Source organism: Rhamphochromis longiceps, linkage group LG14 (assembly GCF_057381845.1).
Source record: "Rhamphochromis longiceps isolate RC_006_pf linkage group LG14, R_longiceps_female_GT1.1, whole genome shotgun sequence".
Lineage (NCBI taxonomy): Eukaryota > Metazoa > Chordata > Actinopteri > Cichliformes > Cichlidae > Rhamphochromis > Rhamphochromis longiceps.
Window position 1 is genome coordinate 35,119,641 of NC_140570.1, and position 12,950 is coordinate 35,132,590.

A 12,950-nucleotide genomic window follows, 5' to 3' on the forward strand; every position below is an offset into this window, starting at 1 on the left:
TTTCCTGTGGTGGGAAACTAGTTTGTGTAACTTTTTTGTATTTACAGTTTTGAGGGATATGCCTCTTAAATTTCTCTAACTAGAAATATATGTTAAAAAAACAAAAACGATTTTCAATTTTTTTGTAGTTTATTGCACTTTTTTGCAATTTATGTAATTACTATGCACCTAATGCAGACATATTATTAAAGTTTGGGCTATAATGGTTGTATTGATGTATAGCAACTTGAAATGCTCCCAAAAATGGCTCCACAGCATGTAAAAATATAATATAAGCTCTGGCGAACTTGGTTCTATGGTAGGTCTTAAAGGGTTAAATAAAGGTCTAGTCTAGTCAAGTCAAATCGTTTCAAATAGGCCAATGATAGGTTCAATAAACAGACTTAAAAGACAATATTTCATCATTAAATTTTCTTACTTGCTTCTATGATGTAAGATTCATCCGGTCTGTCCAGCAGAGACAGGCCAAAACCCGTTTTAAATGCAGCCCCATTTCAAATGGGGAAACACTAGAGGTTTTTCAGATGAGTGAATTGAGTCAGAGGTATCGACTGGTAAACGGGAGAGTGGAGGAGACCTAGGGGGCCACTTCTAATCCACGGTGACCTACTCTTATCACGCACAGCCAAGGTCAAGAGTCTAATGAGGATGGAACGCCATTAGAGCAATTAGACCAAACTACCTTGTTTCTGGGGCATGCAGAGCCATGGGAGAAGAGGGAGAGGACGAGAAGGAGGGAGAGAACTACAGGAACGACAGACTGATGATCTGCCCAGCAGCTGCCTGCTTTCTGTCTCTCTCCCCCCACCTTTCTGCAGACAAACAACGGGTAAGCACTCAGCGGCACAGCGTTGCAACAGTGACACATGGTGGCAAAGGCACTCCCTGACAGAAGTGTAAAAGAGTGGCTGCAGGGATGTTTTACATGAACAGAGCACTTTGGAGTTTATGGAAAGATGATAGTCGAGAGTCACAATGTTACTGGTACATTTTGGTGATAACAATTCAAACTAAGGTGTCTGTATTATTGTCATTTACTGCAGGAAATCGCTGTGTAGAAGAAGGAAAGTGAGTAGTTTCAGATTTTTTAGACCATTTATTTTATACTTCATATGCAGAGTGGGAATAAACACTCTGCTGTATATCCAGCAGACATTTTCACTTCTTCCAGCTGTGTATCATCTCATTTCAAACTGAATATGCTATGATTTTGGATCCTTAGTCATGTAAAAGAAGGTTTTTGAAGAGGACATTTGTTCTGAGAGACTTCAGTTCATCCATCCGCTTCCCTAACTGGCAATTAAGGATCGCGGGTTGGCTGGAGACTACTCCGACCGTTAAAGGGCAAGAGGTGGGATACACTCCGGACAGGTTGCTAGTCCTTTGCAGGGATATAGAAAACGTACTAAGAAATATCTAAACTGTTATTGTAATACTCTAATGATATATGGACAAACAAAATCATCCTATCATTATCCCACAATTAAAAGCTAAATTATAATTATGTATTTTCTAAAAATTTACACCCACCTCTGAAAAAAAGCCCAATTTTCAGAATCTTCCCAAATATTGTCTATATGCTAATGTATGGCAAATGAATATTTGTACTATTATGCTTTATAACAAATCATTTTTTTAGAATTTCAGAGTGCATGAATTTCTACATTAGCTACTTTTATTTTAAAAAAACATGTTTTTTTTTCTCAGTCATTTAGCCTCAAATAATTCCAGAAAAACTATGAGCGGTTTGTTTGCTGTGAAGCATAGTTGTGAAGCACCCTTTTTTGCTTCTGACCATGTAATCAAAAAAAAAAAAAAGCTTACAGGCACAGACAAAAGTATCCCGGGGACATGGGAATACATTTGCAAGATTGAACTGAATAGAACACAGTAATTTTCACCTTGGGAGGTAGATCTCTGAGGGGACATGGAGACCCCAATTCCAGGCATCATGTGGAAGAAGGCCAGCACTCTGAAAACTTCAAGAGTGACTTTGATAGAAAACTGGATTACTGACAGTGCATGAAATGTTATATGTAAAAGGTTATTTAAATACTACTTAGGGTTCAACACATGCCTATTGCTTTATTTTACACAAAAACACCAGTAGCTCACAGTTTTGTGTTGGATAATATAAGTTTTAATTTGGATGACAATGCATGAGGTCATAGTGAAGGTGATTGTAGACTAACCACAAAAATAATGTGAGTAGTGTAAGCATAAAGTTCTAACTGAATAAATAAGGTAATGTATTACTTTTCTTAAAAAGACAGGTCATGTGTAATACATGACCTTTTTGAGTCAGAGAAATACTTTTAGTATAAATATTTTATTACTAAATTCTAGAAGGATCGACTAATACGCTATATTCAGCTTTAAACCTCTACCTGACCAGCTATTGTGAAAGAAGTCCATAATCTTTCTGACAGGACGGAGGGTGTTTGTTAGTGAGGTGCACTGTCACTTCAGGGGACACACACATTTCTGAACAAGTTGGTAAGAATTGAGAAAAGCCAGTGCTGCTTGAGGGATGAACCAGAATCACTCGGGGTAGTGGTGGAGAAAACGATGTTTGCGGTCTGCTATTATGGACAATGTCCTCCACCCTCTCGATGACAAAATGTCAATGCAATGGAGCACTTTCAGTCGGCAGCTTTTTCCACTGAGGCGTGCCAAGAAGCACTTCAGGAGTCCGACTGACTGCCTTCCACTACAATGCCCCCTCCCTAGCATCAGCTGCTAGCCTTTCGTTCCCCCTTATCTACTTGCCTGCAGTCTGTCATTTACTTATTTCTCAAGTGAGCTGCAATGACATTTCATCCCCTCACACGTATATGGAAGGCCAAAACTGCCAAAAAAAAGAAATGTTGAGAAAACTAAAAAAAATTCAAGGCAGCATCATCAGTAGCTTTTTTAATTTTCTCAACTTTTAACTGTTGTTGTCAACTTTACTGTGATTTACACAATTAGACAAGTTTCTCAATTACTTACTTTAATGCAAAAAAATTTAAAACTAAAGATAAAGATGAAAAAGCTGTAAGTTGGTTGAAGGATGCTAATTCTGTGAAACATCCCATGGCTCTGAATAGGTCAGGTTTACAGCCTCAAATATAATCTACCTAAATTAAAGACTGCTTCAACTGCTCCAAACTAAACATAAAGTAATTGTTGCATTTTTGCACAGTGCTGTTGACTTGTAACAGCCAGAACAGGTTTCTTTGGGTAAAAGGTAAACGGGAAATACATGCAAAAAAGTGATCAAGCTGTGATTAAAAAAATATTTTCTTCCATTTTTTTAAAATTTGTTACTACTCAATGTCAGTGTTGGACAAAATGTAACAATTAATAGTGCTGCGAATTAGTTTTTCAAAGGCATAAAATTAAAGTGTGTCCATATATTTTTGTATGAACACTGAACATGCTAGCGCATACATCCACTTACGTTTTACTAGAAATCAGATGGGCTCCCACTGTAAACATAAAGTGCATCCTCGTACACTGACAAGAACTCGAAGGAAAATTATTCTGCAAGTTTAAAATTCTTGTTATGCAGCTTTGAAAAAACGTGTTAGGGCAACTGACAAGCTTTTATTTGTTGCCCTTGGGAAATCTTTCAGTCAGTGTCTGAATGAACTGAAGGAGCAATTTTGCCTCAAATTGCATCAAAATGGCAAAAAAGACACACTATTCCAAACACAGAATGAGGAATAGACCAAAGTTACTGTTTTTGTCAACAGAGTCTGACACAGTAGCTTTAAAAAAGGTGACATAAAAGTTTGAGTTTGCTGATGGAAAAGGGCGAGAGATGTTTTTAGACTGCTCTGCCTGTCACAATTTATAAATCAATGAATAACAACATTTTTATGTTGTTTATTTCTTTATGCATCTTTATTTCTTTAGTCATTGATTTATATTTTGATTGTTTTTTTGGCAGTTTCGGTCCTCCATACTGATGCAAGTATCCATATAAAGCTTCTCCACTTCATACAGAAGCTCAGCTTCATCTGTTGGATTTAATCCTGCTCTTGTTTTTGCCCCCTTTTTATTTGTCTTTGTTTTTTGATACAAAGCTCCATGGATCTATAAAGTAATTCGCTCACATAGTAATTTATTTATTCACTATTTCACAAAAAGAGGATTAGTTAATCTGCCCCCTAGTGCCCATTAGAAGGGATATGGTACATCTACAGAGAGCACACTGAACCATCAGTCACTCTGTGTGTCTCATCTGTGACGCTGTGTCCTTGTTTTTTATCTGTGTTTACTGTCTGTGAAGCTCTTTGTCACAGATGTTTTCCTGGAAATTGATTTAGAAATAAACTTGACTTGATCAATCCCACCATTTTTCTTAACCATCTGGAAGCAGTTGAGGACTCTTACACTGCGCACACTGCCCACCTCCTTCTGTCTGTCTTTCTCTGGAGAGAAACAGATCAGCTGATCAATAAGGATAATGCTAATGATTATTCATCAATTCTGTCAGTCCGTTCTTTCTACCTTCTATCTAATCTACAAAGTCAAACAGGACTCATTCCAGTGTTAAGAGGGATATTAATACTTATATAATAGTAATAATGCATCAATAAAAACAGAGGAAAAATCAATTTGTCAATTTGTGTGACATTTTACTCAAAACAACATATTTCTAGCTGTGCCATAGAAAGAGTCGGGGGATGTGTTGCATTCACAGCCTGGGAACCATTAACGTCTGTACAAACTTTCATCAAGAACATTTTATTTACTTGAGCTGACCGAAAGTAAACAGAAATTGGCCACCTGGAATGACCACTTGGCTTACTGAATTAGGGATCTCCATCTGGGACTCATTGCTGTATGACTTAATCACAGGCATTAATCTGCTCAGGTTGGTTTGTTTACATGTGTAATGCGAACTTTGTTGAAACTCCATAGTTAAGTGGTCTTTTACGCCATGGTCACACGCCATTTCATTTTGATGGTCAGCCATAGTCATCGGCATTGGAGTCAATAAACCAAGAGAAGAGAAGGCACAGAGATGAAGACTGAGGCCCAGAGACAATGGGACTGTCCTGAAAAACAACATACAGGTGGCATTTCTCTGTTTACTGCACAGCTAATCTCAAAGAGGGGAAGAACCTCTGCTGACTAGTGCTGAATACCAATAATCTACAACAAGAAATGATCCGACTAGCTCAGTTAACTGGCAGTTTTGTTTTGTTTTTTTTTAAGTATAAGGCTTCAACAGTGACGCCGTTACAAGTAAAAACTAACTTTATATGTTGGACAGCTCGTTTGCTTTAAGCTTTCGGCATGAACGCATAAACAAACCACCTTAAGTGAAGAAATGTGTGGACTGACCTAAAACAAGGGGTAAGTCAATAGGTTACTCCTGATGCACAAAATTGCTATTTCAACAGCCAGCTTCCATTTATCCTGCCGGTTACACTCAAAAACATCTTTAAAAAATGATCCATGTTACTTTGAAAAAGCCAGAGGAAACTCCAGCTACCTGTCACACATACACTTTTACCTGCTTTTCTGAAATGTCCCCAAGGCGGTGAGCGTGACCTATAAAGCCACACTAGTCATATTATTATATCAGAGTGAATTAAACACACATTAAAGCAGCTGGATTTATCCCCTCAAGACTATTAATATTTGTAAATCTTGACAATCCATCCAACAGTCTACAGTGGACCACAGTCGTGGGTTAAATGATCACCAAACAGAATGACTAACATTTGCCTGAAGCAAAGCCAAAGTGTAGCAAAGAAAAATGAAGACAAATGGACAAAAGCTACTTGATTATGAATGTTTGATCAATTTTGTGGAAAAAGAAAAGTCAGTCATACTTCTTTTAATTCATCAGGGGGTATTATTTTATAGTCTAATATTTCTTTATAAACAGCTTTCAATTGGTTTGCCTATCATTGTAAAAGATTGCTTTTTATGATTTTTCTGTTTCAGTCTGCTATGCACCTGATCTGCATCATCAATTCATGCTTAGTGGCAACATGTAGGGCAATCATATGAGATAGTCAGTGAGGAAGATGATGTTTTCACAGTAAAGGCTCAGGGGTCAATGCTTACATTGTCACTGATGACATTTAATATAATTAAACTGTGACTATTTTTGATAATTGTTATTTATTTATTTATTTATTTATTTATTTGTTTTGTCCTGTATGATTTTTAATGACTTAATTCTAGCCTAGACTTACAGCTAGATATGTTTTTGCATATGAATGTTTAAATTAACCTAGGGTTGTATTTCTTTAGCCCTTTTCAGATTTGCAAGAAAACATCTTTTAACATTTTAAACAAACTTTCCAGCTGCTTTTATAAATTTGCTGTATTTTTGAATGATACTGGTTATATTTAGTAAAAGCAAAAAACCTCCACATGACATTGTGAATGGTCAGCCATACAAACTTTCTCCTCCGTGGACCCATAATCAGTGCTCTTTTTCCCGTCCACGTGATTTTGAAATCCTCTTCCTGTAACACATTTGCAAGGGAGAAGAATCCAGATCGTGGGTGGTGCCAGATGTTCCCTGCGGCAAACAGTGCTGAAGCTAGACAGTCTCTGAACATCTGTGGAGGTGTGCTGACTGAAAAGAGAAAATGTTCCACAAAGTTCGAACGTCAGCTTCACATTAGCTATTGTTACATCTGATTTGTGAGTGAGGCTTTTTAGCCGCTGATAAAAACAGCAAGTGTGGCTTACTTCTGTACCAAGCAGCGTGCTGTAGGTTGATTACAATACTGCTGTCCACCCAGGAAAGTGTGCGTGTTCAGAGTTGCATGCCTGGAAAATATGCAGAGAAGAAATAAGAGTTGATACCTGTCTGTCAAAGAGACTGAGAAATATCCCTCTGTGTTCAGAGTGTGTTCTGTCGTGGGCAGCTGGCCACAGGCAGTTGAACTAGCAGCAGCATACCTCTCCAGTTCATTGGTGTTGGCCTTTGCCTTCCTGGCTCTGCATATTCTGGCAGCGATTCAGCCCTTGTCCCACAACATTAGACTTCTCAAATTAACATTTCATGTGATGGCATCGTGGTGTGGGTGTGTGACAAAGCTTGCCAGCACAGAAATGAAGCAAGCTGGCACCAAATGCTCTGCTAGCTCTCTCCTTCTCACTTTCCGTCCCACTGCAACAACCTTGAACCAGTTTGTTAGCATCCCAAATGAACAGCATTGGTGTTGAGATTTGAATAGCATAAATAAATGAATGAGCAAACAAACCAGCACAAGCCCGACATTGCTCTAGTGGCAATCTAGGGCTTGCACTCCCTGTGTAATGATCTGCAAATAGCTGGCTGCTGAGATAAAATTCAATTGAAACTACAAACTGCCACTGTCGACCACATGGCAAATAGGCTGTTATAATTTCAACCAAGAGATTTGCCATGCACCTGTTAAAATCCAAACACTTTAAGTCAATAGGACTGCTGGGTAATATCATAACAAGGCCACATGTTGCCTTGTATTTTGCATCCCTGTAAGGGTCTCATCTCATCACCAGTGACACAAAAGCTGAAAACATTAAACGGTAAGAAGTGCAAAGTGGATGGATTCTCTAGTGGGTGCATTCAAAACTGACAGGGAGATATAATATCGTCTTTGTTAGTTAATGTCATGGAAATTGCCATAAATCTACATGGCATGTAATCTCCATTACTTTCTGTGCTTTGCAGTTTGTGTTTTTTCTGTCTTTGTAATCATTAGGCAAGATCTTGAAGGTGAATACCTTTAAAATGAAGAAAGAATAGGCCAAACCCGAGGCACAAACAGTTATGTCTGAGTAGTTCCTGTTCTGCTCAATTAGATTAAAAAAAAAAAAAAAAAACTTAACCTAAGGTAAACTATCAATCCTGTCTCTGGAGCTGTACTTGTTGGTTGTTGAAGTTATCTTAGACACCACTGAGATGGATTCAATGCCATACATTACACTAAAAGTCAAATTTTAAGCTTTCCACTTGGCTAAATTAATTTACCGCGTGGACATTCATCCACACTAAACACTGATAATACTCTTACATCTAATAGTAACATGTTGTTCATGGACATCTGCTACACACAGTAGGTGAAGCCAGCCTGATGCTGAAGAAGAGCTCAGTTATCTCAAAAAAAGCAAAGCTCTCTTTACTGCAAACCTTCTGCTTCACCATGACCTCAGCTCTCTGTCACAGTGCAATAACATAAACACATTTCGTGTTATATTTAATCGTGAAATGAGGTCAACCTTCCCATCGCTATTTCAAAGTAACTGAGAAAGAATGTAAACACCATTACTGTGAAGTATATACTTAAAGAAGGTTTGATGCTGATTGGCCAGTGTTTTAGGTCAAAAATCAAATGGTTAATGTTCGGTTAAGGAGGGCATGTCAACGTGAAGTGACCGAAAACAAGCAGGTTGCATTTCCTTTGTATATTACATTATTACAGTGACTCTCACCGCACTGTCCGCTTAAATGGCCATTTCTACCTCTGACAGGCTCTTTAAAATACACAGTTCTGGCTGACCTTGTGACTCACTTGGAGAACGACACAGAGATCAAGCATGTGAATGAATGTTTATCCCAGGAACACTAAAGTAAAGGGGCTCTCAAAGGGTGATGCTGAATGCAGCTAGCTTTTTTTGTGTATCAGGCGGATTGAGGGTAGATGTGTGTTGGAACAAACAAAACTACTCTTTCAGCAGTGGTCAAAGCTTTTGGTTGTAGCAGTACTGCCTTTCCATTAGACACAGCATATATAAGTGCAGTCCTCTTGCATTGCTTTGGCTGCCGCTTTTGCTTTTTATTCCAAAGCAAATATTATGTCTCATCTATTTTTTCTAATCCCATTTATTTATTTATTTTTATTTGGGTAATTTTTTCTCACCCTATTTGTGTTTACACAGCTACAGAGAAAGTAAATTGGATTTCACTTCCTTCACAGTGAAAAACCAAAGACCACACAGTACAAAATGGTGATTGAATATCTGGTAATAGGAATCTCTATAAATTTGAATGTGTAAATTTCAGCCTCTCGCTCTGATGACAGATTTAGAATTTATCCTTCGAAATGGGCTCCGTCATTATCTGTTGTTTGTAACTCATCACTTTTCCCATGACAGCACTGTGAAAAGGACTTCGCTTTTACAGCTGAGCACTCAGGAGAGGACTGATACAGAAAAGTATGTAAGCTTCAATTCTAGGTTGACATGCATACAATTTCTGGAGTGCTTTAAATGGGTTTCTTTGTAGGGAATGTTTTCTAGGGTTACAATAATTATTCACAGATGGAAAAAAATAAAAAGTGGTGAAAACCTCTGACAAAAGTAGCAAAAATGATTAGGTTTTATTATAAAATGAGGACATCCTGTTAATTATTGCCTATAATGTGTGAACAGAACTTCTCGTTTATTTAAAATTAGAGGTGAGGCTACTCAGTCAACACCTTGTATTTGCACAGGGCTGCAATGTGAAGTTTAAATTAAAAAGTGTTGCTGACAAGAGATCTCTTCCTAATAAGGCGCAGGTGATTGTTTTTAACAAAACATTGGGAAATTAAAAGGCACTCAGAGAGTGCATCCACCTGGCAAAGCTAAAACCTGCCTCGCACTTTTAAAGTGATCTGCACCTAATTTAGTGAGTTCTCTTTCCTGTCAGTGCTCCAAGTTTCCAAGTCTGCTTCATTGCTTTGGCTTAATCTTTCTGATAGACATATGGCACTGAAAATGTACCTCGATCCCAACTTCAGCCTCGGTTTAAGAGAAAAAAGCTTTAGCTTTCCTAAATCAGCTAAACCGTTCGTCCGACTTTAAAGCAGTTTGAAGCAAACGTGAAGTCCCGACCTCACAATGAATACTTTTAGTATATGTCTATGTTTAATCCTCAAGAACTTCAAGAATTACCAAATCTAATTATATGTAAAAAGGGAAATGATGTGTCAGCAAAATTTGAATGTTGGCTTGCTCTTAATTAGGCGAGCATCTTGCAGGGTGGCGTGTAGTCTCCTTAATTATCTCTGCGCGCGCTAAGTGTACTGTGAGACTAAATCTTAATAAGATGGGATGAGATTAAATTTTATTGATCTCTGTGGGGAAGTTGCAGCGAAAAATAAGAGGATGGTGTGCTCATATATGTGATATGTTAAAATAAATAAGCTTAAAGGATCATTCAGATTTGTGCCAAACTGGAATTATAATAGCTCTGGTGGCTGATATTACTAATTATGTGGCATTCACTGTTTTCATTTCTGAGAGTGTCTCCGCAGGTTGGTCGAGGCTACTCCAAAGAAAAAACATTCACATGGTGGAAAATGGAAAATGTGGATGTGGTACTTTAATTATTTGATGGATTACAGGGAAATTTGCTCTGTTTTCTTCATGTATTTTGTTTTATTGTCATATTTCTCACTGTCCATTAGCTTGATTCTGCCAGAGGTTTTGTCCCGTTATATGCAAGGCTTTCTTCCCACTCCCCCAAATGCTCAGTAATCTATAATTATCTGTGGTCTTTACCCTAATACGTAAAAAGTGCTGAAATTCTGAGATAACTTATTATATCATTTTTATAACATTAGCAGCCTCAGACACCAAACAGCTAGACAACATCAGTGTCAAGAAAATGTGCCAGCTGCTATAAAACTGTCTGCCTGTAGTTTAAAAAGGTCTGAAAAGAAATATAGAATACCCAAAGACATTAGCTTTTTATGCCACATCAAACCTATATTACCTGCATTACCTTCAGTGCAACTCAACCTCTAAATGTTAAAAGTCAGAGAAGTCAGAGATTTGAGTGTTTTATGCAAAGAAGCCTTAATGTAGCCTTAGCCTGCTAGCTTGCAGCTTAGGGGAGTGTGTTGCTGAGTTTTTCTTTCTCTTAACCAACAGCTTCTTTCTTCTTTTCTAACCTATGCAGCAGCGTAAGACCTGATGGCAGGTGTTTAAATCAACATACTTTCCCTTTGACATAGCTGCTGAAAGTGGCTGTAGACTTTTAATCTTGTTAAATGGATTATGTAGCTTAAGAACTAGGAATTTTCTCAACTGGTGAAGAAACTTGATATAATATATGGAAATATCTAAAGGAAATACAATTCAGGACTGTAAACATAACTGATCAGTAATGAAAAAAGCACCCAGAAAGTTTAGCACATAATTTGGGCGTAGCCTTCTAATTGAAAACACCACTCATATCACTCTATGTCAGACATTGAAATCAGTTTTTTTCTGTCCTACTTAATCTTAATCAACATAAAGCTGCCTGTCATTAATCCTCTTTTTCTTCATTCACTCAGATCAATGTTTCCTTTTCCTGAGCAAAGATGGTAATTAATCCCCAGTCCAACAGAGCCTTCAGGCATGACTATTTGACAAAGACCCTAATCAATGCTTCTGCCTATTCTTCTACCTTTAGTAAATGAATAGCTTTTCTTTTTTTTTATCATGTTTTACATTCCATCGAGGGAATCGATGATTCATATAACAGCCAAATAATTAATGTTTGAGCACAATCCCTGAAGAAAATCTGAACTGTTGCAGAACAGTTTTAGAACTTCGACCTGGGAGCTCATAAATGTGGTTGGAAGGGGTTTGAATTGATATGCTTCCTATTATGCTTATTAGAATTATTTCAGTAATAAATGGTCTATACGGGTGTCTTTTCACTTCATTGCCCCCCCACCCATTGACTCACCATTAATGACATTTCTGAAGAACGATGAATAATTGATGTTATTACTGAAGAAACTTATATGGGAGAAGTGGAACTCGGAGGAATCAAGCAGGCTGAAGACTGGCAAGGCTAGAGTAGCCTGGGCACAACAGATAGGGAAAGGGCTAAAGGAGTGAATGGGCTACTGCCTTTTTATCAAGAGTAAGGTGCATGAAATTGGCTCTTAACCTCCCAGTTAGAAGGTTTAATTAGAAATCATGCTTTTGCTACAGGAGGGGGAAGAGCGGGGGTGAGTTGTCCAAACAGGGTGATAAATGACTTGTGGGACAGGAGGCTTTGGAGAGATGGGAGGAAACAGCTTGGTGAGAGTGAAATGTGGGTGACAGCTCTGGTCGAGGTAGGTGGTGAGACAACGGGTCGAGGCAAGCAGGAGATTGCAGCTGAAGTGCAAACAGCACCTCAAGAGCTGTAAGGGGTGTTATCGACACAAACAACCCGCAGGGCTCCCAACTAAAGAAGCTGAAATAGTGGCACACAATTTGGATGTAAGAGCAAAAATATTTATACATGAAATATGCTTTCAGTTCTTAAGAAAAGGCTTTGAAAATGAACTGAAAGGTCTGCTACCAAATATTTTGTTGACGCTGGAATTTATTTTATGGGTATGTTTTGCCTCAACTATCTGAACCACAGATATGCTTTAAAATGATAATATTCAAGAGCTGTGACAATTATTGCTTCCTATAAACCTATACCAGTGCATGAGTAAGGCTCTTATTCAGACCCAGTGATAATAATGTGTTACAAGGTTACCTAACCAGGTGTTGGTGTGAGCATGGATTGCAAAAACATATGACTCATCCCTTGTACTGTGGCATTAAAACAGGCAAGGTGGCAGACAGCAGTGTAGCTGAATGCACACGTCTGACCCAGGGACACAGATGCTCAATAAAATTAAAGCAAGGCAGACTGCAAATGTTTTATTCAGTTTTTACAGGGCCACCTCCCCATCAAGTAGCCATGTACAGTTGTGCAGTGTGTTTCTTTTTCGCTTTTTAAGCCTTAAGGGTCATAAAATTTCTGCTGGCAACACTCAACAGTTATTTCTGCTGATTGATTTGGCGTGACATTTAGACACACCCTTTAAAGGACTGGAGCTGTGTGAGCTAAAATAGGTCACAGCCTTTATGCCAGCACAGTGAGACTTTCTGCTGAGAGCGAAGAGAATGAGCGCACTGCTTAAACCAACATCCTGTTCAAAACCTGCTCTGTGTTTAAATCTTGCCTAGGGCTTAAAATCCTACTA

The 12,950-nt window shown here is 38.2% G+C and overlaps 2 long non-coding RNA genes across 2 annotated transcripts in view; one reads left to right on the forward strand and one right to left on the reverse strand.

Annotated features, from left to right (window-relative positions):
• LOC146654524 (uncharacterized) overlaps positions 1-12,950 on the forward strand; it is a 62,344-nt gene that overhangs the window by 44,356 nt on the left and 5,038 nt on the right. The gene's annotated exons all lie outside the window — the stretch shown is intronic.
• The window catches only part of LOC146654525 (uncharacterized), a 38,870-nt gene continuing 26,324 nt past the window's right edge, over positions 405-12,950 (reverse strand). Inside the window, exons 2-3 of the long non-coding RNA XR_014914762.1 lie at positions 6,706-6,786; positions 405-6,589 (exon numbers count right to left, since the gene is read on the reverse strand). This is a non-coding gene — a long non-coding RNA (uncharacterized LOC146654525). The remainder of the gene's footprint in view (positions 6,590-6,705; positions 6,787-12,950) is intronic.